Source organism: Mirounga leonina, unplaced genomic scaffold (assembly GCF_011800145.1).
Source record: "Mirounga leonina isolate KUSES-001 unplaced genomic scaffold, KU_Mleo_1.0 Mir_169, whole genome shotgun sequence".
Classification (NCBI taxonomy): Eukaryota; Metazoa; Chordata; class Mammalia; order Carnivora; family Phocidae; genus Mirounga; species Mirounga leonina.
In genome coordinates, this window is record NW_023270431.1 from 4,577,080 (window position 1) to 4,598,505 (window position 21,426).

Consider the following 21,426-nt stretch of genomic DNA (forward strand, 5'->3'; position numbering starts at 1 on the left):
CTGAAAGTCATTCCACACTGGGCCATTTACCTAATTATTCCAAAATTGACCACAAACCACACAAATACATCCCATTTAACCTAAGTTCAATCTATCCTCAACTCAACTTCCTCTCACCAGATTCAAAAACTGGCAATGACCACTAGAATGCCACCTGATTACAGGGAAAGCAAAGAAACTGTAACCTTAATGAACTATGATTAAAATACCCCACTTCCGTGCATTTTCCAGACATACCATCATGTGACCACATTGGTAAGGTCTCTTGCAGTAGCATGAAGGACGTATGTGCAAGCGGTGGGTGCTCAACCTTAACCTCCATTGGATTCATAGTAATCTGCCTTGGATTTGTCCACAGTCACACAATTAGGTGGCAGGACCTGGACTACAACCACATTTTATTGATATTCAGTCCCCTGGGCACACAAAATTCCTAGCAATAGAGTAAAAAGACGAGTGGAACAGGTGTATGTGTTTGTGTGTGTGTGTGTTTCACTACATAATGACGGGTCTACTGACAGAACTTAACTAATGGTTTTCAATCCTAAAAAAAAATGTGGAAGTTAGCTAACATGTACAAAGGTAGTTTGTATTCATTTTAAAAAAAAGAGTGCTCTATGGGCTATGAATAAATAAAGCTGTAATTGGATATTATATTAGGAATATTAAGAAAGTAGGTTGGAACTTGGGTTTTTTTTGTAAATTAATTTGGCAGGGATGTGCTCTTGGAAAACCAGGCTTGTTTTGGAACAGTGCTGAGGCTATGAATCATAGTCTCTTTTGTTGACAGAATATCCAAAATGTGGAATCAATTCATTAATAAAGTCATGTACAGACAAGTATGGATGCTCCTTTCCTCTCTATCTCCCCCTCTCCCAGACGCTTTCACTCCTGCTGTCTTAAATGAAAGAATATCTCATTATAGACAATTGGTTATGTGGCAAAGATATGAATCCATTAACAGAGGCTAGAGAAGAACCAGAGGATGTAGGTTAGACCCTGAAATGGGAGTAAGACTAGGAGACCAGGGAGAATGAACACTTTTGCCATATTCAATGGTCTGGAAAGGCTAAGGCAGAATCTTCAGTGTTCTGAGGAAAGGGATGGAAAGAACAGGATTAACATGGATAATCCTCTAACACAAAAGCTTCCACCTAAAATCATATAAGTACACAAACAGAGGCTCTCTTCCTGGACTGGACAGGGAGAATTATAGAAATGGAAACTAGTGAATTTGCTCCAAAATTGTGATAGTATCTAAAAGATTATAGGCTCTCAGAATCACCAGTTTTAGGAATTTTATTATAAATGAAGATATGATCTTCTATCATTTCTGGGAATTTTAATATTGTTACAATCAGTTTCATTCTGAGTTTTTATAATGTTAAATTGATATCTGAAAAACACTCATATGGAACAGCAGGAGGGTGACTTGGATATCTGAGTTTTATTAAGGATGGAAATTCTACCTTTATTTTAAAGGATAATCAGAATGTATTGATTGTTCCAATTTTCTATTTATTCTTTCTTGACATATTCAGAGAAGTACTTTTTTGTTATACCACTACAAACCTACAATCAATTCTTGGCGAATCCAAAAAGCTCTGATTAAGACTTTGGTGTAATTCCTGTGTCTTAAATGATGTTTCTTTTTCTTTATGTTACTTGCACATAGCTAGTTTTTCAGCCAAAAGGTATAATACAAATAAATTATATTAGGGATTGTTAGATTCCCATACCTTAAAAGATGGAGACGAATTTGTAGATTTTATCTTTTAAAATTTGTCACCCAACAAAATACATTATGTAGATTTGTTTCCATAGGAATTGTAATGTCATTTGCATTACTAACTTTCATATTGCTTATTTTAAAATTATGTACAATGAAATCAGTATATAATTTATAGTTAAGTAAATTAACTATAATAAAGACTTTTTTGCCCAGTATTTCATATCAATAAATTAAATCAGAATTGGATCTTTGTTACTTATTCTCTGGAAATTTTAAAACAGGAAGAAAAGAGAGGTAAATTTAAATTCAACCGGTAGGCAATAGGGAGTTTATTGCAGGTAAAAAAATCATTGGTTTGGATGCCAGTCATATGTGAGTGTTGTATGACAGGCAAGAGGGTTTTTTTTTTTTTTAAAGATTTTATTTATTTATTTGACAGAGAGAGACAGCAAGAGAGGGAACACAAGCAGGGGGAGTGGGAGAGAGAGAAGCAGGCTTCTCATCAAGCAGGAAATGCGATGCGGGGCTTGATCCCAGGAGCCTGGAATCATGACCTGAGCCAAAGGCAGCTGCTTAACCGACTGAGCCACCCAGGCGCCCCTGTTTTGTTTTGTTTTAAGATTTATTTATTTATTTGAGAGAGAGAGCACACCAAGCAGGGGGGAGAAGCAGACTCCTCACTGAACAGGGAGCCCAATATGGGGCTTGATCCCAGGACCCTGAGATCAGGACGTGAGCCAAAGGCAGATGCTTAACTGACTGAGCCACCCAGGTGCCCCAGCAAGAGGGTTTAGAAGTGGACTCCACATTTTCTTACTTGCTTTTAGTGCATTTTGACCAATTGATATTTAGACGACCAGATTATTTATTTTTAGGGTTTCTAAGTATGCAAAAGAGGAGGTAATAAGGGCATGAATCCATAACAGTGTCAAAAGTAGGCACGTGCTAGGGCGCCTGGGAGGCTCAGTTGGTTAAGTGTCTGACTCTTGATTTCGGTTTAGGTCATGATCTTGGGGTCCTGAGATTGAGCCCCCATCAGGCTGCACACTCACTGGGGGGTCTGCTTAAGATTTTTGGTCTACCTCTGCCCCTCCCCTACCCCCGCTCATATGTGCTCTCTCTTTAAAAAAAAAAAAAAAAGTAGGGAAGTGCTTACAAGTTTTGCTCTACCTCTGCCCCTCCCCTACCCCCACTCATATGTGCTCGCTCTTTAAAAAAAAAAAAAAAAGTAGGGAAGTGCTTAAAAGTTTCTACTATGAGTGGTTGGATTCATGGGCCAAAGCACACAAGCATTAAATAGATGCTTGCAGAGCAACCTGGTCAGATGTGCCAGCAAACACATGTGAGCAAGAAAATATCAAAGCTGCCACATTTTGTATTCTTGGTATGGATTCCTAGTCAGCTATGTCCTGGAGTAAGAAATAAAGATGACCTAGTCATATCTGAAATGAAATCTGGCCAAAATAATAAAAATGAGCAATAATTTGTACAAATGGAAGCACTTACTTCTTCATGATTAGCTGTTATCTCACCGCAACCTCTAGAGACATATGAAGATCAGAGTCTAGAAGACTTTTCCTAATTCTACTTAATGAGGATGACTTTCATTCAGGGACATAAATGCTGTGGGTAAAAAGGCAGACATGAGGAGAAAGAAGTTCTGTCATTACGTTTCCTGTGCAGTCTGAGTTTATGATCATGTCAAAATGGCTAAAGTTACACAAGATATTGATGGTGATGGATGCAAAAGCAGGGTCAGATTTATGGAATGAGAGATAAAGAAAATTTTTGGATTGTTGGCTAATAGATTCATAATTAAAATTCAGGAAAAAAAACTATATAAAGATCGTCTTTGCCATCTATGCACAAGACATTTTGATGGTTGATAAGGAGTTAGGATAATGAGGTCCTGGGAAACTGTCCAAGGACAGTTTGAGACCTCAAAGGATGAAATAATTTTATAATCTATGACGAACTATAGAAAGTACAGTCCAGTGATCTGCGAAGGCAGGAACGTCAAATGAGATCCTAGTTTTGGAATAGTCACAGCTATGGACCATATACAGAGTGCAGAGGGTACGCGGAGGAATTGGTACTGGTGTTCAGGTATGGATAGTTTCTGTTCACTGGTTTTTATTATTGGTAAGGAATTTTGGCCTTTTGGGGATTAAACTGTAGTTTCATAATCTATTTTACATAACCTCTAAATTTAAAAATAATCTTCTTTGTCCCATCCCTTGCTTTTTTCCAACCCCAATAAATTAATTATTTGACTATTTGACTATCATGGAGGAATCCTAGCTAGTATTTAAAACTATATTATTCTCCATGTTTCCTGTGGCTTTACATTATTTGAATAAATTCATAATTTCTCATGTTATCAGTCCCACACAACTCTCTTGAAATTTTAAGTAAAGCTCCATGATTATTGTTTTGAGATTTGAAATAAAGCTACAATTTCTTGGCAATTATGTTTTTTGTTTTCATTTTGTAAAAATGTGTCAGCTCTGTTGAGTAGAAGTAGTTTATAAAGCTAGCATCCTCTAGTCTTCTATTTTTATTCATGCTTCCTGCCTCTAATTTCTTTGATTTATAAAAGCAATGATTATAAAACCCAGGAGAGAATAATTCTGTTAAGTCTCAAAAAACTGTCCACTGTCCCCTAAATATCCTGGTAAATCTGAACTATTTTGCATTTCATGTTACACCGACAGGTTTCCCTGATTATAAAATCACTTGAAACATTTGTTTAAAATAAATATTTCAGAGCCCAATATAGATCAATCCCCCACATAATTCTCAGGATGAGCCAAATTTGGGAAACATTACTTCATATGTCATTGTCTTACTCTGTACACAGAGACAAAATAAATTATGAGGATACCCTTTACATATGCAGAGAGTCTTTGCAGAATCTATTTCATCAATAATGGCATTTGGGGACTTGATTTATCTAGAAAATTTACTTCAGTGATAGACCTTATTGAGAATTAGTTTCAATAGAATCTATGATATTACTCTACTATCCACTGGGAACACTTTAATTTAAAATCTTTAGTAACTAGAAGTCTCCAGTATGGTAAGTGATTACAGCTCTGAATTATAGTTGCAACAGCTCAGGACTGAGACAAGCACTGCATGACAATATGTAGAAAAAAACTTGACAACTTTCATTTAAAAAGATTAATTAGAAAATGTTGCTGAAAACTGTTCTGGTGTCTTTTGGCTTAAGTTAGATTAAGAGAATTAGAAGTGACAAATACATTTTTGAACTCAAGAGGTTTAAGGTGAAAGAATAAGACATGGTAGCCTAATTTATTTGTATCTCAAGATTTAGGAGAAAAATGTTTCTTCTGAAATTAAAGCATGTATCACGGGTTGCTTCTTGAGTTGGATCCAGATTATATCACTGCTCTTGTCTACCCACACCTGTAAAATAATCTTAGGACAATACATGTTCGAAACGTCCAAAATTTTTTGAGCGGGATCAGAATTTGGCAAATTGCAGACACTGATAAATTCCCCCCAAACCCATATTCCTATTACTAGTTTCTTTTCTTTCTCTAGAACTTGCCTACACTTTATCGTAAACAGTCCTCCAACCCCAACCACCTGAACTACCGTATTTACGAATGCACAAACAAGCGGTGGTGTTTCCCATGGTTCTATACCAGTTGTTCTAGTGGCCAGGGTCACAACTGATTTAGCAACTGGGGCCACCTTTACTTCTCATCTAAACCAAAACTTCACTGCAGCAGACAGTAGAGAGGTTAAAAGACTTAATGAAGGACAGCTGTATGGAGTAATCGAATCAAGAGAAGGTAAGACTCCCAGCTCGGCCACCTATATATAAGGTGACACCCCACGAGGGCCTAGTGTCCTTCTATAAGCTCAAGGCATCCTCAGGATATCAGGTCACCAGCTACAACATGATGCACACCCCATCCATCCCCTCCGTACAACGTGGAAGCCACCCAGACTGCTTGCAATGTCAGAAAGATTCCCCTTTCTCCTCGTGATCTTTTTCCACAAATTTCTTTTGAAAAAAATCACATGCTGAAAGAAAATACTTTCCCAGTCACAAATAAACGAGCTAGCCTTTAAGGAAGCTATCATAATAGGGACTTTACGGCTGCTTGGAACATACCGAGATGACTCACTGTGATCAATTAAGTAGGGTTTTGAATGAAAATTAGAACAGGGACTCACCAATAGTTACCTAGTTCCAAATGGAAGAGACTACTTGATGCTACCTCGGCTGTCATTTGATTCCTGCCTATAGATTTAAATGGACTTGACACACCCTTGAGGAAGGAGTTTCTTACCATTTTATAATCATGACCCCGTTTGAGAAACAGCTAAAAAGTATACACCCTCTCTCTGGAAAGATGCATAGATGGACATATTGAGCAAAGGTTGTCTGCAGCATTTATAGGCTCCACTTCCACGGTTTGCCACGCCCAGAAATGGAACCCCTGAGGGTCAGGAACTTGTAGCAAAACATTTTAACTCCAGAAACTGGGGGATCTCCATTTAACTCATGATTGCAACGAGAAGACTCATTCTTTTTTGATAACCCTGACTTTTTTGTAATGTGGTCGCTGATCACTGGTGACTCTAGTGAAACCTCTCAATATAGTTGTTTCCACACTTTCGTAGGAAGATCTACCTTAAACTAATCACTCTCTCTATATATAACAATCTGTATCTCTACCTTATGATCTATATGAAGTGATAGAATGCTATACATAAAAAGAAAATTACTTATTTAGCACTGGGTGTGAAATGGCAAAACGATTAATCTCTAAGTTGCTGTACCCAGAGAGGATAATTGTAATGTTTTAAAATAGTTGTCAAGGAGCATATGGGTTTGACAACTGGATATTAATTTTAAACTCTAACTCAAAATGAAGACCCTTCTTCCTCCAAAAAAAAAAAAATCAGAAGTAAAATACATGTCCAATTCTGAATGCAGAGAATGTTGAAAACAAATTGGATATAGGACAGAGCTCAAGATTAAACCATTCCATCAATGAAAAAAATATTTATAAACACTAAACCATGTGCATACAAGAGCTTCAGTACCATACAAAAAGAAAAAGAGCCACAAAATTAGATAATTTGCTCCTGTTATGTATTTTCAAGGAAATCTATATTTGGTCTGTAATAATATTTATTAACCCATGTTGCTTACATTGTTTAATTGTCTGACCTGCCTGCTACACCAGGTAAGGATTACATATATTATTGTTCTGTCCTATCATGTTTATAGTTCTTATTAGTAATTGCATACTTTTATTTGTAATAATAAAAGAGGTAAAATTCTAAGTATGTGCTAAGTTCTGTGCTGAGTACATTATCATTTATATTTCCTTTAATTGCAATTCCCATGAGAATGTTTTATAATTTGAATATAGTAGTATAAAAAAAAAAGATGTGATTACTCTAAGGCAGAGATTATTTCCTTGGTCATATCTTGCTAAGTATTACCAACATTTTCTTGGTGAGGAGAAATTGAAAGATTACACCAAATCTCCAGATTTATAGCTTATATTATTTACAGTTCAAATAAATAATTTTTGCTTTGATTAAGTCTCACAAATTATGCCCATTTCTTAATCTAAATGCAGGTGGATCTATTTATAATCAATCCCCTAACTGTATTCATGAAATCTCAAGTTAAGAAAGTGTTCCTTGGGTCATTTTTTTTTTAAGATTTTTATTTATTTATTTGACAGAGAGAGAGAGATAGCGAGAGCAGGAACACAAGAGGGGAGTGGGTGAGGGAGAAGCAGGCTTCCCGCCGAGCAGGGAGCCCGATGTGGGGCTCGATCCAAGACCCTGGGATCATGACCTGAACCAAAGGCAGCCACTTAATGACTGAGCCACCCAGGCACCCCTCCTTGGGTCATTTTAAGTGGATATTGGAATGGAATGGACTCCTTAATTATTACTTTGAACTTCTGGGCCTCAAATGAATAGAGGTGAGCATGCCTTCCACAAAGACTATCTTAGGTATGCTTATTTCAGCTTACCTGTGCCATATATTACAAAACCCAAAGGACATACAGAATGTCCTTACATCTAGAGAAGGCCATCAAATAGCTTCTTCTTGTTCTAATCATCACAGAGATACATGTGTGTTAACCTACTTTATTTCCTCCTCTCATATCTGAAGCTATTGGGAGGCCTATCTTGCTCAGGCTTAATGTCTTTCTCTTGTAGACCTACCACTTCTTTGCTTTGGGATTTGAAAGCCTAAACACAAAATAAATCTCTCAAGTATCTTTCAGGTAGCTCTGTTAAATAATCACGTGGAATAGGAGCGTCAAGGCGAGGATTTCCTGCTTTCAGAACTCAATTCTAACTCGAACTAAATTCTCCTATTATAATTGCTCCTCCAGTTGCTTCACCTGCCCTGTGCCTCGGCTCCTCTGATTACTTTTTTGTCTTCTAAAAGGCTAAAAATGTGACTGAAGCATAGCATCCTCTTTATCCACTAAGAACAAGGCATCGCAATTCCAAAACCCCACCGTGACATTGAGCTAGGGAAGAGAACGGAGAAAGCCATCCATATAACAGGGACAAAATTGACTTCTGAAATCAATGGAAATTATAATTGAGCTATGGATATTTATTCCTCCTAAAGCCTTCCATTTCTCAAATATTTAACTGATGACTTTGCAATACGACTTTCACTTCATCAGCGTCTCTGCGGAAATTGGAAATTACAGTATGTGATACAATTAAAATGTATATCCACAACCACTCAGAATAATCATGGCTAATTAGAAATTATGAATCATTAAAATGACATGGTTTTCTGTCAGTATGTGTGCACAGCACATTCATGTCTTCTAACTTCCCAATCCAATCTCAGTAAATCTAAGGAGGTACATTTGTTTCAATATTTCTATTAAGCCCCTCCATTAAGTAAATTACCATTTCAGCCAAAGTTTAAAGGTTATCTGGACTAGCAAACTACTCTACATAGCTAATACATATAATTAGCTGTGGTGAGATTCCACATTAAACTTTTCCACCTTTCTGTGGATTTCCAAAAACAAATCATTTATGCAGGCTAATCAAGGACACTACAGTGCTCCTGGTGGAATTCAAAATATTTTTTCATAATAAAATTCTAATTTCTATTTTTTTCTTATATCCATCATTAATTTTAAGGTTGTCTAAAAAAAATCAGCCAAATACTTCAATTCAGTATTTCTGAAACAGTGGGATGTTTTATGAAGAAAGTGGAAGTATATGAAAAGAAAGAAAAAGAAAAACATGTAGAACTGAATTAAAATTATGAAATTTTTATTTGAAAACTCAAACTGTTTTTTAACAGAAAGCTCAGAATTTAAAGAAAAAATATAAAAATTATTTCTATTCAAAAAGGCTAGATTTAAGCAATCTTCTCAGAGAATTTCAACTGTCCAGTTTTCATATTAAATTCTTCATATAGGAGAGAGATTTTAGAGAGGTATTCCAAGAAAGATAGCCACAGAATAGGTCTTCTCTCCAATTGCCAACAGGGTCTACATAGTCACTTATCTCTGCTAAGCCAGAGTACGGGCAGCCCATGCTGGTGCAGCTCCTTTTTTCTTTCTTTCTTTCTTTTTTTTTTTTTTTTGAGAGAGAAAGAGAGGGAGCAGGGTGGGGAGCACAGCCGAGGGGGAGGGAGAGGGAGAGAATCCCAAGCAGACTGTGTGCTGAGCACAGAGCCTGACACAGGGCTTGATCCCATGACATGGAGATCATGACCTGAGCCAAAAATCAAGATTCGGACGCCCAACCACCAAGCCATCCAGGCACCCCACAGGTGTAACTCCTTTCTAAGTAGAACCACTGAGGCAGAGGGTATAATTAATATGAAGAAAAATGATGAACACAGACCTGTTCTCTCAGAAGAAACTGCTAATAGCTCTGAATTCACAATCCAAAGAAAAGTTTCAGACACCTCCTTCTCTGAAAGGGTGATAAACATGCTCCAAGGTCTAAGTAGCACATGATTCCAGAAATCTCCAACTTGAGTAGAAAGAACTTTATGTAAGACTACAATGTTTTAAGAAACTAGTGGCTGGTGAGATGGGATTGAGTGTAAATGGCCGGTGGTAATTTGCATGTAGATGGATATGCTGCTATTATTGCGTCTGTAGCTACAGACACAAACCCACTGCTAATGCATAAAATATTCTCCAGCTGATGCTGCCATCATTAACATGCTGGTTATTAAGCTGTCGCCTCTCAGCTTCAGATCCACGCTTCTAGTCTCTTCTTTGCGATGCTAAGGTTGGGACTCTATGATAATCTTCATTTCTGCTTTGCCGGCTGGAAACTTGTTAGACTCTGACAGTGGGGGCCTCTGAAAGGAGACTGGATGGCTAGACAAGGAAGAAAGGATTTACTCCTCCTTGGTTTTGCATTCTTTTCCTTCCCTTGTTACTTCTGCAAATGTTCTTCACTTTCAGGGTGGCCTCTGGTGCCGGTTTACAGTCTGTATTTCCACATTTCAAGAATGAGCCTCATCATGCTCCTCACAGAAACCAGAACTAGTCAGCCAACACTCTCTCCTCAGAGATCTGGCTACCAGCACTTCAGAGCCCCCTCCAATCTTCCAGGTTCTGATAATCCCAACCCTTTGGGGGAGAGTGAAGGGTACTCCCAGACAAAAGAAGCTAGCTGGTTTTTGTAGTTACCACTTCTAAGATACTTCAGTGACTTAACTAATTGTCTACATTAAATTCTATGTTAAAATAACTGAAGTCATTTTCTGACTGGACCCTAATATGGTAAGTAAAAACTATTTTAATACTGATGTATGCAGACTTGCTCTGCAATTCTTGGTCTAGTTTGGTGTCCATCACGGTGGACATAAACTTCTGTTTCAGTATCATTTCCTTTGACAACCATCTCATCCTTTGGTCCTCATGGGGGATGGGGTGGTGCTGTCAAAGATGGTATCCCATCCTTGTGACAGGAATGGACTAGGCCCAGGTTGAACAATCAGATCTCCCCAATCTTCTGCTACAAAGACTGGTTTAGGGCTATGCATGAGACAGAGCTGGTCTAGTCACAGTCTTCCTTGGGACTTTGCTATTAGAGATGGTGGTGTTATGGTCATGTGAGAGATAAAAGTTGTAGAAACTAGCTTATAATATACCTCCTTACATGGAATTTTCATCTATAGTAGAAGGAAATGAGAGAAGCAACAGAGAGAGAAAGACAGAAAGACAAAAAACAAACTTTATCTGAACACTTAGATCCAGTGATTGAGCCACTGGGGACTACTCAGGCATTTCTGGAACCTGAAACCAAAAATTGTCTAACTAATGTGCATCAGCAAGAGTCATGTGAGGAATTAAAACATTAGTTTGATGTTTAGAAATGATTCACTGAAATAAGCAGAAAATATACACTCCAGGTTTACAGGGTCTATAATCAAGCTACTTTCATTTTTATTACTTAAAAAGTGAGCGAAATGTATTACCCATGTTTGGGAGACTGGTGTAGTCTTTTTGCTCACAATTGACATTAGCAGGAAACACTATGTTAGCTATTGTGCATGTTTTAGAGATGTATTATTAATTAGCACAGGCATACCTTGTTTATTATGCCTCTCAGATACTGTGTTTACAAATTGAAGGTTTATGGCAATCCTGCATTGAGCAAATCTATCAGCGTCATTTTTCCAACAGCATTTGCTCACTTCCTGTCTCTGTGTCACTCTTAGTCAATTCTCACAATATTTCAAACTTTTTCATTATTATTTTATTTGTCATGGTGATCTGTCAGCAGTGATTATGACCTACTGAAAGCTCAGATGATGGTTAGCATTTTTTAGCAATAAAGTATTTTTCAATTAAGGTACGTATATTGTTTTTGAGACATAATACTATTGTACATTCAATAGACTAAGTACGGTGTAAACATAAATTTTATATGCACTGGGAAACCAAAACATTAATTTGACTTATTTATTGGGATATTTGCTTTATTGTGGTGGTCTGGAACTAAACACCAGCAGTATCTTTAAAGTATGTCTGTATACACAAAACTAATTATAATTCAAAATTTAGTCTTGCTTAAAGGCACATCTAAGAGTAATAAATCTCTTGTATCTAAGAGTAACAAATCCTAGGTTTTACATGTCTCATATGACCCATCGCAAACCATTAGAGAATCACATCTTTTCATGTGGCAGTGTTATATGAGATAACAAACAAATTAGAACAGCTAAGCCAAATTTTTAAAGCACCAAGCTTTAGAGGTCTCCCCAATATTTGAGTTTTCACTACCCACTCTTGTAAAGTAAATAGGTATTTCTTATATGCCACTCCTTCTAAAAGCTAATGGTCTTCTTCCTTTTATTTGATGTAGAGCATCACAGAGATAAAAGAAGTTCAGTGTGACTTGTGATTTCTCTCCTGGGATAGAGATTTCTTTTCTTAGTCTCAGAAAGGAAGCTACTCCAGCCATCGGAGGGGATTCCCCTTCTTCAGGGTATGCAGCCTAACAGATTTCTACATCATCTCAAAGGGAAAGACTCCAAGAAGTTAGACCTCAATTCTGACTGCTCTTTTCACCACTGGAAACAGACCATCTGCCAAGTGACTTTTCATCTAGCTCTAGTGGAATCTGACTGCATCTGACAGTATCTGACAGCTGCCCCCTCAGAGACCTTCAACTAAAAAGCCAGGAGGGGTTCTAGCAACCCACACACTTTGTGTGACTTATGATATCCAAAGCCCATTCCAATTCAGTTTTCTTACCATTGTTACCATGCTTATTTACACAAAACTTGCAGTCCAATAGGCTAAAGGGATAACACATTTCTCGATCTTGGGTTAGACATGTGAGAATCAGATCTCCATTTTTGAACGGAATTTTCCAGTCCCCCTCCCCTCACTACACACACATTGGAACTCTCCGGTGCTTTTTCTCTTTGAGCATATGCTAAATGCCAGTCCTGCAATTTGTTTGTTTGTTTGTTTTTTAATCTTTAACTTCACAAATATTTACATATGAAATTATGCATCTGTTTGCATCCACACAACTGTGGCAGAATCAGAAAGACTTGAAAGATGCAATCCTGTGCTTCTATCTTCCATCACCAACCCTGCTGGCTCATTGAGGGACTTCTAATCTCCAATACTGTGAGAAAATAAATATATTTTGGTTAAGCCATCTATTCTATGGCATTTTGTTATGGCAGCCCAAATCCAAAAAGACTAATTAATGACATTTTTTTTCTGAGTCTGAATCATAATAGAAATACTAATATAGATTTTTTAAAGTATGTCTTTATTATAGTTAATAATGTTTGATGCTGGGATTTTTTTTTTACTTGCAAAAATGTTAATATATATTTCTAGCTGCAACATTTCTAAAACTCAAATCTATTTGCTAGTGAGTGGTGACAATTTGAATTTAGGCACTGGGTCTCCCTGATCTGTACCCCATCCCTTTAAACTACTTAGATTCACATATATTAGAAGCTAAGTGCTTGATTATGAATTGGATTGAGCTTAAGGATTAAACTAAAACTGTGCCCACTCTCCAGTGCCTCCCAGTAAACCTAATAGAAGTGTTTTGGTGAGAAGTCAGAAGGTGGTGGTTAATTAAATAAAATGGTGCGGGTTATAGACAAACATGCATGTCACGTTAATGAGAATGAGTCTATGCTAAATATTTTCTTTTTCTTCAGTGTCTTGTGGTGTTTTTTTTTTTTTAATCCCAAAATTTTTCTCTAAGTCTTGGGATGATTTAATTTTACCTACAGTTAAAAAAAAAAAAAGAAGTACACTATGACAAAATACTGTTCCCTCCTTATAAAACAATGTGGCAAATCAAGCTTTTCTAATTATGTTTAGTATCAAGATAATTTATTTTGGTTATTCAGGAATGAAATTCAAAAATTAAAGTTGACAATGGGCATGAAAAGTCATGTTTCCCTCCCCAAGCAGGTTCCTCCCAGAGTATTCCTACTTTCAAGTCAAAGCCAGAAAGGGAGGAGAGAACAGACAGGGTGTGTTAGTTTCTCCAGGTTGCTGTAATAAATCATCACAAAACTGGTGGCTTAAAATGACAGGAATTTATTTTTCTCCTGTCCTAGAAGCTAGAAAGGGCTGTGATCCCTCATAGAGCTCTAAGGGAAAATAGGCTTCATGCCTCTCCATGGTGCCTGGCTCCAGGCACATGACTCCAGTTTTGCTCTATGGTTATCTTGCCTCCCCCACTTCCTGAGTCTCTCAAAGCACCCTTTGCCTTTCTCTCATAAGGTCTGTGTAATTGTATTTAGGCCCCACTGAGCTAATACAAGGGAATCTCCTCATCTAAAATCCTTACTGTAATTACATTTGCAAAGATCTTTTACCAAAGAACCATTTACAAATTCCATGGATTAAGGCTCAGTATCTCTGGCCATTATTTAACCTAACAAAGGGTTTTTTTTTTTTTTTTTTTTTAATCTTAAAAAGTGAGCTCTCTCGGGTGCCTGGGTGGCTCAGTTGGTTAAGCAACTGCCTTCGGCTCAGGTCATGATCCTGGAGTCCCAGAATCGAGTCCTGCATTGGGCTCCCTGCTCAGCAGGGAGTCTGCTTCTCCCTCTGACCCTCCACCCTCTCATGCTCTCTCTCTATTATTCTCTCTCTCTCAATAAAAAAATAAATAAATAAATAAATAAATAAAATATAAAAAAAAATAAATCTTTAAAAAAAAAGTGAGCTCTCTCAAAGAAGACATACACATAAAAGTTTATAACAGTAACAACAGACTGGAAACAACACCAATGCCCCTTAAGACGAGAATGGATAAACTAATCATGGTATCATCAAATAATGGAATACTGTTCAGCAATAAAAAGTGAAGCATTGATGTATGGATGGATATGCTACCTCAGCAGGGCTTGCTGAGCAAAAGAAGCAAGACACAATTAGTACATACTGTATAATTCCACTGATATGACATTTCAGAAAAGATAAAATAGATCAATAGATACAGAAATTAGAACCATAATTTGGAGTGTAGGAAAAGAGGAGATTGTTAGGAGGTGAGTTTGAGAGAACATTCTAGAATGGCATAAATGTCCTGTATTTTGATAAGGTGTGGATTAAATCATTTGTTAAAACTCATAAAACTGTACATTTAAGATCTGGGCATTTATTAGCCATGATTATACATCAATTAAAAGGGGGGAGCAAGAGCTGAACTGAGAAGTAGTTAGAGAAACAGTGCCCATCACCCTACTTCCACTGTAAAATGAATCTTAGGCTCCATACCTCTGTGGATATTCCCCAGACTGCAGTCTCTGAAATATGTTCTCTGGCATATGATCAAAAACAAAATCATCCTGACCATCAAAAAATACATCTGAATTTCTCTGTCTTTGCTCAGCATTTCACTTGCTTGCTTGCCTTTATAATTGCTAAATCCCCAAAATATTCCAAGAAGACATAGTCTATCATTTTTATTGCTGGTAGTTTATACCACTACTGGTTAGTCAGTGTATGCCTAGAGTTTATACGGTCTGTTCACAATTGATTTGAGGCAAACCGTGACCTTACTCCTGCATGATACCCTGGTAAATTGAGAGTTGACTGTGGTTGTCTCATTTCATCCTTCTCCTCATATATCCTACAGAACTTACATAAAAATCCTATAGATTTCCACTTCATAAAATTATGCTTTCACTTCTTTGTACACAAATTTATACCTCCACTCCCTTCCAGGTCACCTTAATCCAATGACCCAGAATATGTCTTTCATTTTCTTTCATTTATTTTCATCATATGATTTTCAATTTGGATTGAACATGTTGTCAAGTGACCTTTATTTTTTCTTCCCCTGGCACTAGATTCCTTTGTGTGTACAGTATCATTCTACTTGATCTCACCACAATTGTTTTGATTTTTATTTATATTGGATAAATAGTTGCCTGCGTTTTCTTTTTAAGAAAAAAAATAGATAAAAAGAAAGCTATACTGTTTTGTAAGGGAATACCAGCAATAACAAAAGAATATTAAAAAATGTAGAGGGCGCCTGGGTGGCTCAGTTGGTTAGGCGACTGCCTTGGGCTCAGGTCATGATCCTGGAGTCCCGGGATCGAGTCCCGCATCGGGCTCCCTGCTCAGCGGGGAGTCTGCCTCTCTCTCTGACCCTCCCCCCTCTCATGCTCTCTATCTCATTCTCTCTCTCAAATAAATAAATAAAATCTTTTAAAAAAATGTAGAGTATATTGTGCTTAAAAATATATATACAGTGACTAAGATCCAGATAAATACTAGGAAATACCTCTAGAAACAGCAAGAGAATGAAAATAATTCTCTAAATTTGTGTGGAGGAAGGGAGATTAGGAATGAATAGCTGATAGAAACTTGGTTTGACTTGCTCATAATAAATGTTTTAGGGAGGATTGGGAGACCCATCTCCCTATTAACTGTAGCAACATAAAACCTATGTGAACTGAATTATACACTGTGGAGAATCTACAGGGATTTAGTTGGGTTAGTAAGTGTCAACTTCCTGGGACTATGAAATAAGCTGGAAATAATTTGCTAAGAAGTTTCTTGAATATGAAGTGGCTTTAATAAGATAGTTTGATGAGTAAATGAACCAGAAAATTGCGGGCTAAATTTTCCTTACATTTCAGACATATTTGCAGTGATGGTAAGGTCAAAACATTTGGATTATAATTTGAGAACCATCACCTCTTGAGGTAAAGAATATTTAACCAAGTCAATGTCAGGCACTAAAATAAAATCATGAATCTCACTAATTCACATACAATTCATGGGCCTAGAGCTCACATTTGAGAAAGGAAAACTGAACCATACTGCTGTATATATTTTTCAAATGCATAGATCAGCAGCAACATTCTGAGATTGAGGTGTGCAGAAAATCACACCTACTACTAATCAAGTATGTAAATCATTTTTAAGTAAAATTGAATGAATTTAAAATTCATTTTATAAAACATCGTATACATTTTTATGAAATAGTTCCAAGGAGCACAGATACAATCTGAAAACTTTCTCATCACTGCGAAGATTGTGTGTTGTTAATGATTGCTATGATCACAAGTTACACTAGTGGTTTACTTTCTTGAACATACTTTTTTAATAACAATATAAGCAAACATCCAGAGCAAGGGATTGTCCTTGTGAATGTCATCCACATACTATAATATGTAGACATATAATATATATTTATAATATATATTCTATATATTTTATATATTATATATGTACTATTTGAGAAATGAGAGATAAGCCATGGGCCCTGATTCTTACACCTGAAACCACCCACTTTCTTCTCTACAAAAATATACCAAATACATGAAATAATGGTTTTCATGAGGGTGTTGAAAATAAAAAAAAAAAAAAACCCAAACAATATGCTCCTTCGTACTTTTTTATCTACTTATTTATTTCTGATAATACTGTGATGAGTTTGCCCATCACCCAGACTAGATACTTTATATTCATCTTTGATTGCTCATTGTACTGTAATACAAAAATATAGTCTTTGTTTGCAACATAAATCTGCACATTACCATCTTCTGCCTTCCTTCCAGTTGACCCTTTGATTGTGTAAAACTAATCTCTTCACCATTTGTGTCTCTTCCATGTCTCAACACAGCAAAGAGTAAGATTTAGAGGTTGCTCACCTAAAATCCAAGTTTATTATCAGATAACCTTAAGAAGTACCTGTCCTCTAAACATAATCCCTACTCTAATATAGAATCTTGCCTCTCCTCTGGCCCATTTGCCTCATTCCTGAATTTAAATTTCTACTGGAGGAGTATGAAGGTGAATACTTTCTGGGTGGAAACACAAGGTTATGAAAGGAAAGTACATCCTCTGTACATCAACTTTACATGTTTGAAGACGTTATTTGGCTCTCTGCACAATTTACCTGCTGCAGAAAAGGAAAAACTGAGAAAAGAGTGTTTTACATTTTGTAAAATAAAATGTTCAGCCCAAGGCATTTTGTAATTTTGAACTTTATTTTGCAAAATATAAACATTTATCCAGTCTTTCCTTATTGGTGACTTATTGTGTTGACCTTATCAGAGTACTTTTTTCATGTTTTTATAGTAAAAATTAACAATATAGGATATTGAGAGGTCTGATAAAATTTTAATTGTGGATTACTATACTACTAACAGAAATTAAAAATACAAACATGTCCTTTTAAGCCTTTAGCTCTTATAAATTCAAATATAGCAACCAATTACACATACACTAAAATAAATTTTTACACCGAATTAACTATTAAAATTCATTAATATGTTGTATAATATTAGGGTATTTCAATTAATTGAGTCAACATTGTAGTCAAGTTTCATTAAGATAGAAGAGAGTAATATTTCAAATCTGTTCACATAAACATTTAGGCTATATTTTTACTTTCAAACCATAACATTTAAATGAAGAAAAAGGAAGAGAGGGAGATATTGGTTGGCTTGCAAAAAAAGTATCTGTTACTAATAATACAAAGCAAACATGTTTGCACTAAAAATAACAATACACACCAGAAAGTACCCGTCTACATAGCAGTAAATAAAGGCTTCCAGGTGAAAATAATGTCATAATTATCAAAACTTTCTCACTTAATTATTAATTGTTATATTAGTCAGGATGCTTCCAACTGTAAATAACAGAAACTCCAGTCAGAAATGTTTAAAAAATTATTAGCTTCTATAATAAGAAATCAAGAGGAAGACAGATGTCATGGATTATTAATTCAATAGTTTAATGATATCATCAGGGACTTCAGTTCTTTCCTTCCCTTTGCTCTGTTGTTCACATTGTTGGCTTCATCTTAAGGCTGGTTACCCTGGGGATCATGTAAAGGCTCTTAGCAGCACATGAGAATATGCCTCCTTACTAACACCAAGGAATATGGCTCTTTCTCCAAGACTGAACAGCCAGAATTTCAATAACCAGGAGAATGGCATATGCTTGTTGATTTAAACAAATCACGAACCACCATTACAATTGGAGATGGAGCCAGTTTCTCCAAAATGAAATGGCTGATTAGTTTGTTATCAACATCTGAACAAATCCAGGTTTGGTCACAAAGAAGAGAGTAGGGAACAGAATCAAGCTAGGCAAATAACCATGCTTTCTACAATTGTGAGTCTCTTTCTGTCAAGTGATCTTAAGTACATTCCTCATTATTCCCTCATCATAGCACCAGAATGAGAGTTCACACTTGGTTGGTACTCAACAGATGTTTCCTTGTCCTGTCTGATGGGGAACTTGAAGGAAGCATCCCTACTATAGATAAGAATTGAGGAAGAACTAAGTAGTGAAAAGTAAATATTAAAATGCTGGCAAAAATTGACTTGTTATCTTGGATTTAATAATGGCCATGCTGGGCACAATCAAAATATGTATGAGAAGTTCTAGAAAAATGATGTGGTTCAGAGTCACAGAAGTGCTGTGGACCATAAAACATAACCTATGCATTCAAAAATAATTTCAACATACATCAAATCCTTTCCTTACACTTGTTCACCCTCCTGATCTTGTGGCTAACTGGGAGCTGGGCTCACTGCCATTGCCCAGCAACACAGGAGAATATCGTATTACATATCGCGAGCCTGGGAAAAGATTAAAATTCAGAATTCAAAGTACAGTATCTACTGAATGTGTATCATTTCTGCACCCTCATAAAGTAAAAAAAATCATTAAGTCAAAGCATTGTAAATCACAGACCATTTGAACTCCATCCCTTTCTATTCAGGCCTTTACACAGGAAATGTTGGTCACTGTTTAGAAGGTGGGAAGGACTACGCACACTTTACATTAATTTTTTTGTTGTTTTTATAACATAGTAAATAAAGGGGAATTGAATTGCAAGAATGTGAATCACCAAAATATTAGTTCAATGCTCCCTGTTCACCAAAACGATTTTTCCCTAAATAATGAAAGCAGATGAAATTTCTGAACCACTGTAAGTACTATGGGATAAATAATGCAGAATGGACATGATCTCATGTTAGTGGAAATTATCTAATTAGCATATACATATACATATTCTCATAACCACAGGTTTTTGTTTTGTTCTCTTTTTCCTTTTTAATGACAACGCTCAATGCCGGTAACAGGGATGAGATAGTGTGCAGTAGGCCAGGCACTCTCATACACAGCTGCTGGAGGTATAAGACTGTTTCTAGATCAGAGCCTTAAATTGCTTGTATCTTTTGCTCCTGGACTGCCACTTCTCTAACTTAAATACAAAAACATACAGTGCAAAAAAGACTAGTCTACATTTTTCTCAATGTCATTCATAAGGGTAAATTATTTGAATAATCTAAGTATATAATTTCAAATCTATGATTTCAAAGCTAATGATTAAATAAATTCTAGTTCATCCATGGAATAGAATGGAATTTAGCTATTAAAATGACATATACAACCACATTGAGGATAGCACAGCTGGGAAATGAAAATAACCTGAGTTCTTAATATTATTGATCTCTGAACTCACCCAAATATTAGCATGCCCTACTTGGACTTCTTGTTTCGTGAGCTAATAAATTTCCCTTTTTCTCTGAATCAATTTGAATTAGAATTTGTAGATACTTTCAGCCTAAATTATTTTAACTAATTCATAGACCACATTCAATAGTGTGTTAGAAAAATAGCACATTGTGACCAACGGATTTACCAAAGAACTTAAGAAGGTTTCATCATTTAAAAATATAAGTATTTATTATTTGTCTAGATTAAATGAGTAAAAAAATATATATGTATTTAATCATCTTCCAACATATTAAATTTTTAAATAATTTTTCAAGGCTCATTACGGAATAAAAAATTATCACAGTAAGCTACAAATAGAAGAAAATTTCCTTAATGTGATAAAGATGTCTACAACAAATATTGGAAATATTTTCTTACATTTTAATAGTTTCCAATTTTCTAATAGTTTTGAGTCTAATATTTGGAAATTTGGAATAAAACAAAGATATCTGCTATCACTTCTATTTTTCAACATTGTTTTTTAACACCACCATTTAATCAATAATGTAAGAAAAATAAATGAGTTCTAAAATTTGTAAAGACTGAGGTAAAACTATTGTCTTTATGTGATATGATTTTGAAGTTAATCAAACAAAAAATAAAAGCAAGATGAATTAGGAAGTAGAGCTAGGTATACAGATAGAAATACTTAAAACAAATACAACAAAAAAAGTCAATGAATTAATTCAAGAAATGTGTGTGGGGGGGACAGGGTTTGGTACAAAAAGATGTGTTTAAGGCCTATGTAAAAAAGTAATTCTTGCTCTTGACATATGGGCCTAAAAAAGAATTTGAGAAAAAAAATGGGAAGATACATCATGTCCTAGAAAGGGAAGAACAAATAATGTAAGATATCATCTCTTCCCAAATTAACTTTTAAATTAATGTCTTCCCAATCAAAATCTCTGTGGATGGAACTGTTGAATTACTATATCATACACCTGAAACTAATATAATACTGTATGCTAACTACCTGGAATTAAAAATAAACACTTAAAAAAAATCTCTGTGGGAAACTGAAATACTGATTCTAAAGTTCATCTACTGCAAAGATACAAAGAGTTGTTTTTTTTAAAGTAAATATTAATTATGTTAAATATAAAAAGAAGAGAAATATGTCACCACGTTAAAAGTAATAATTACTGGGTAGCAGGAGAATAA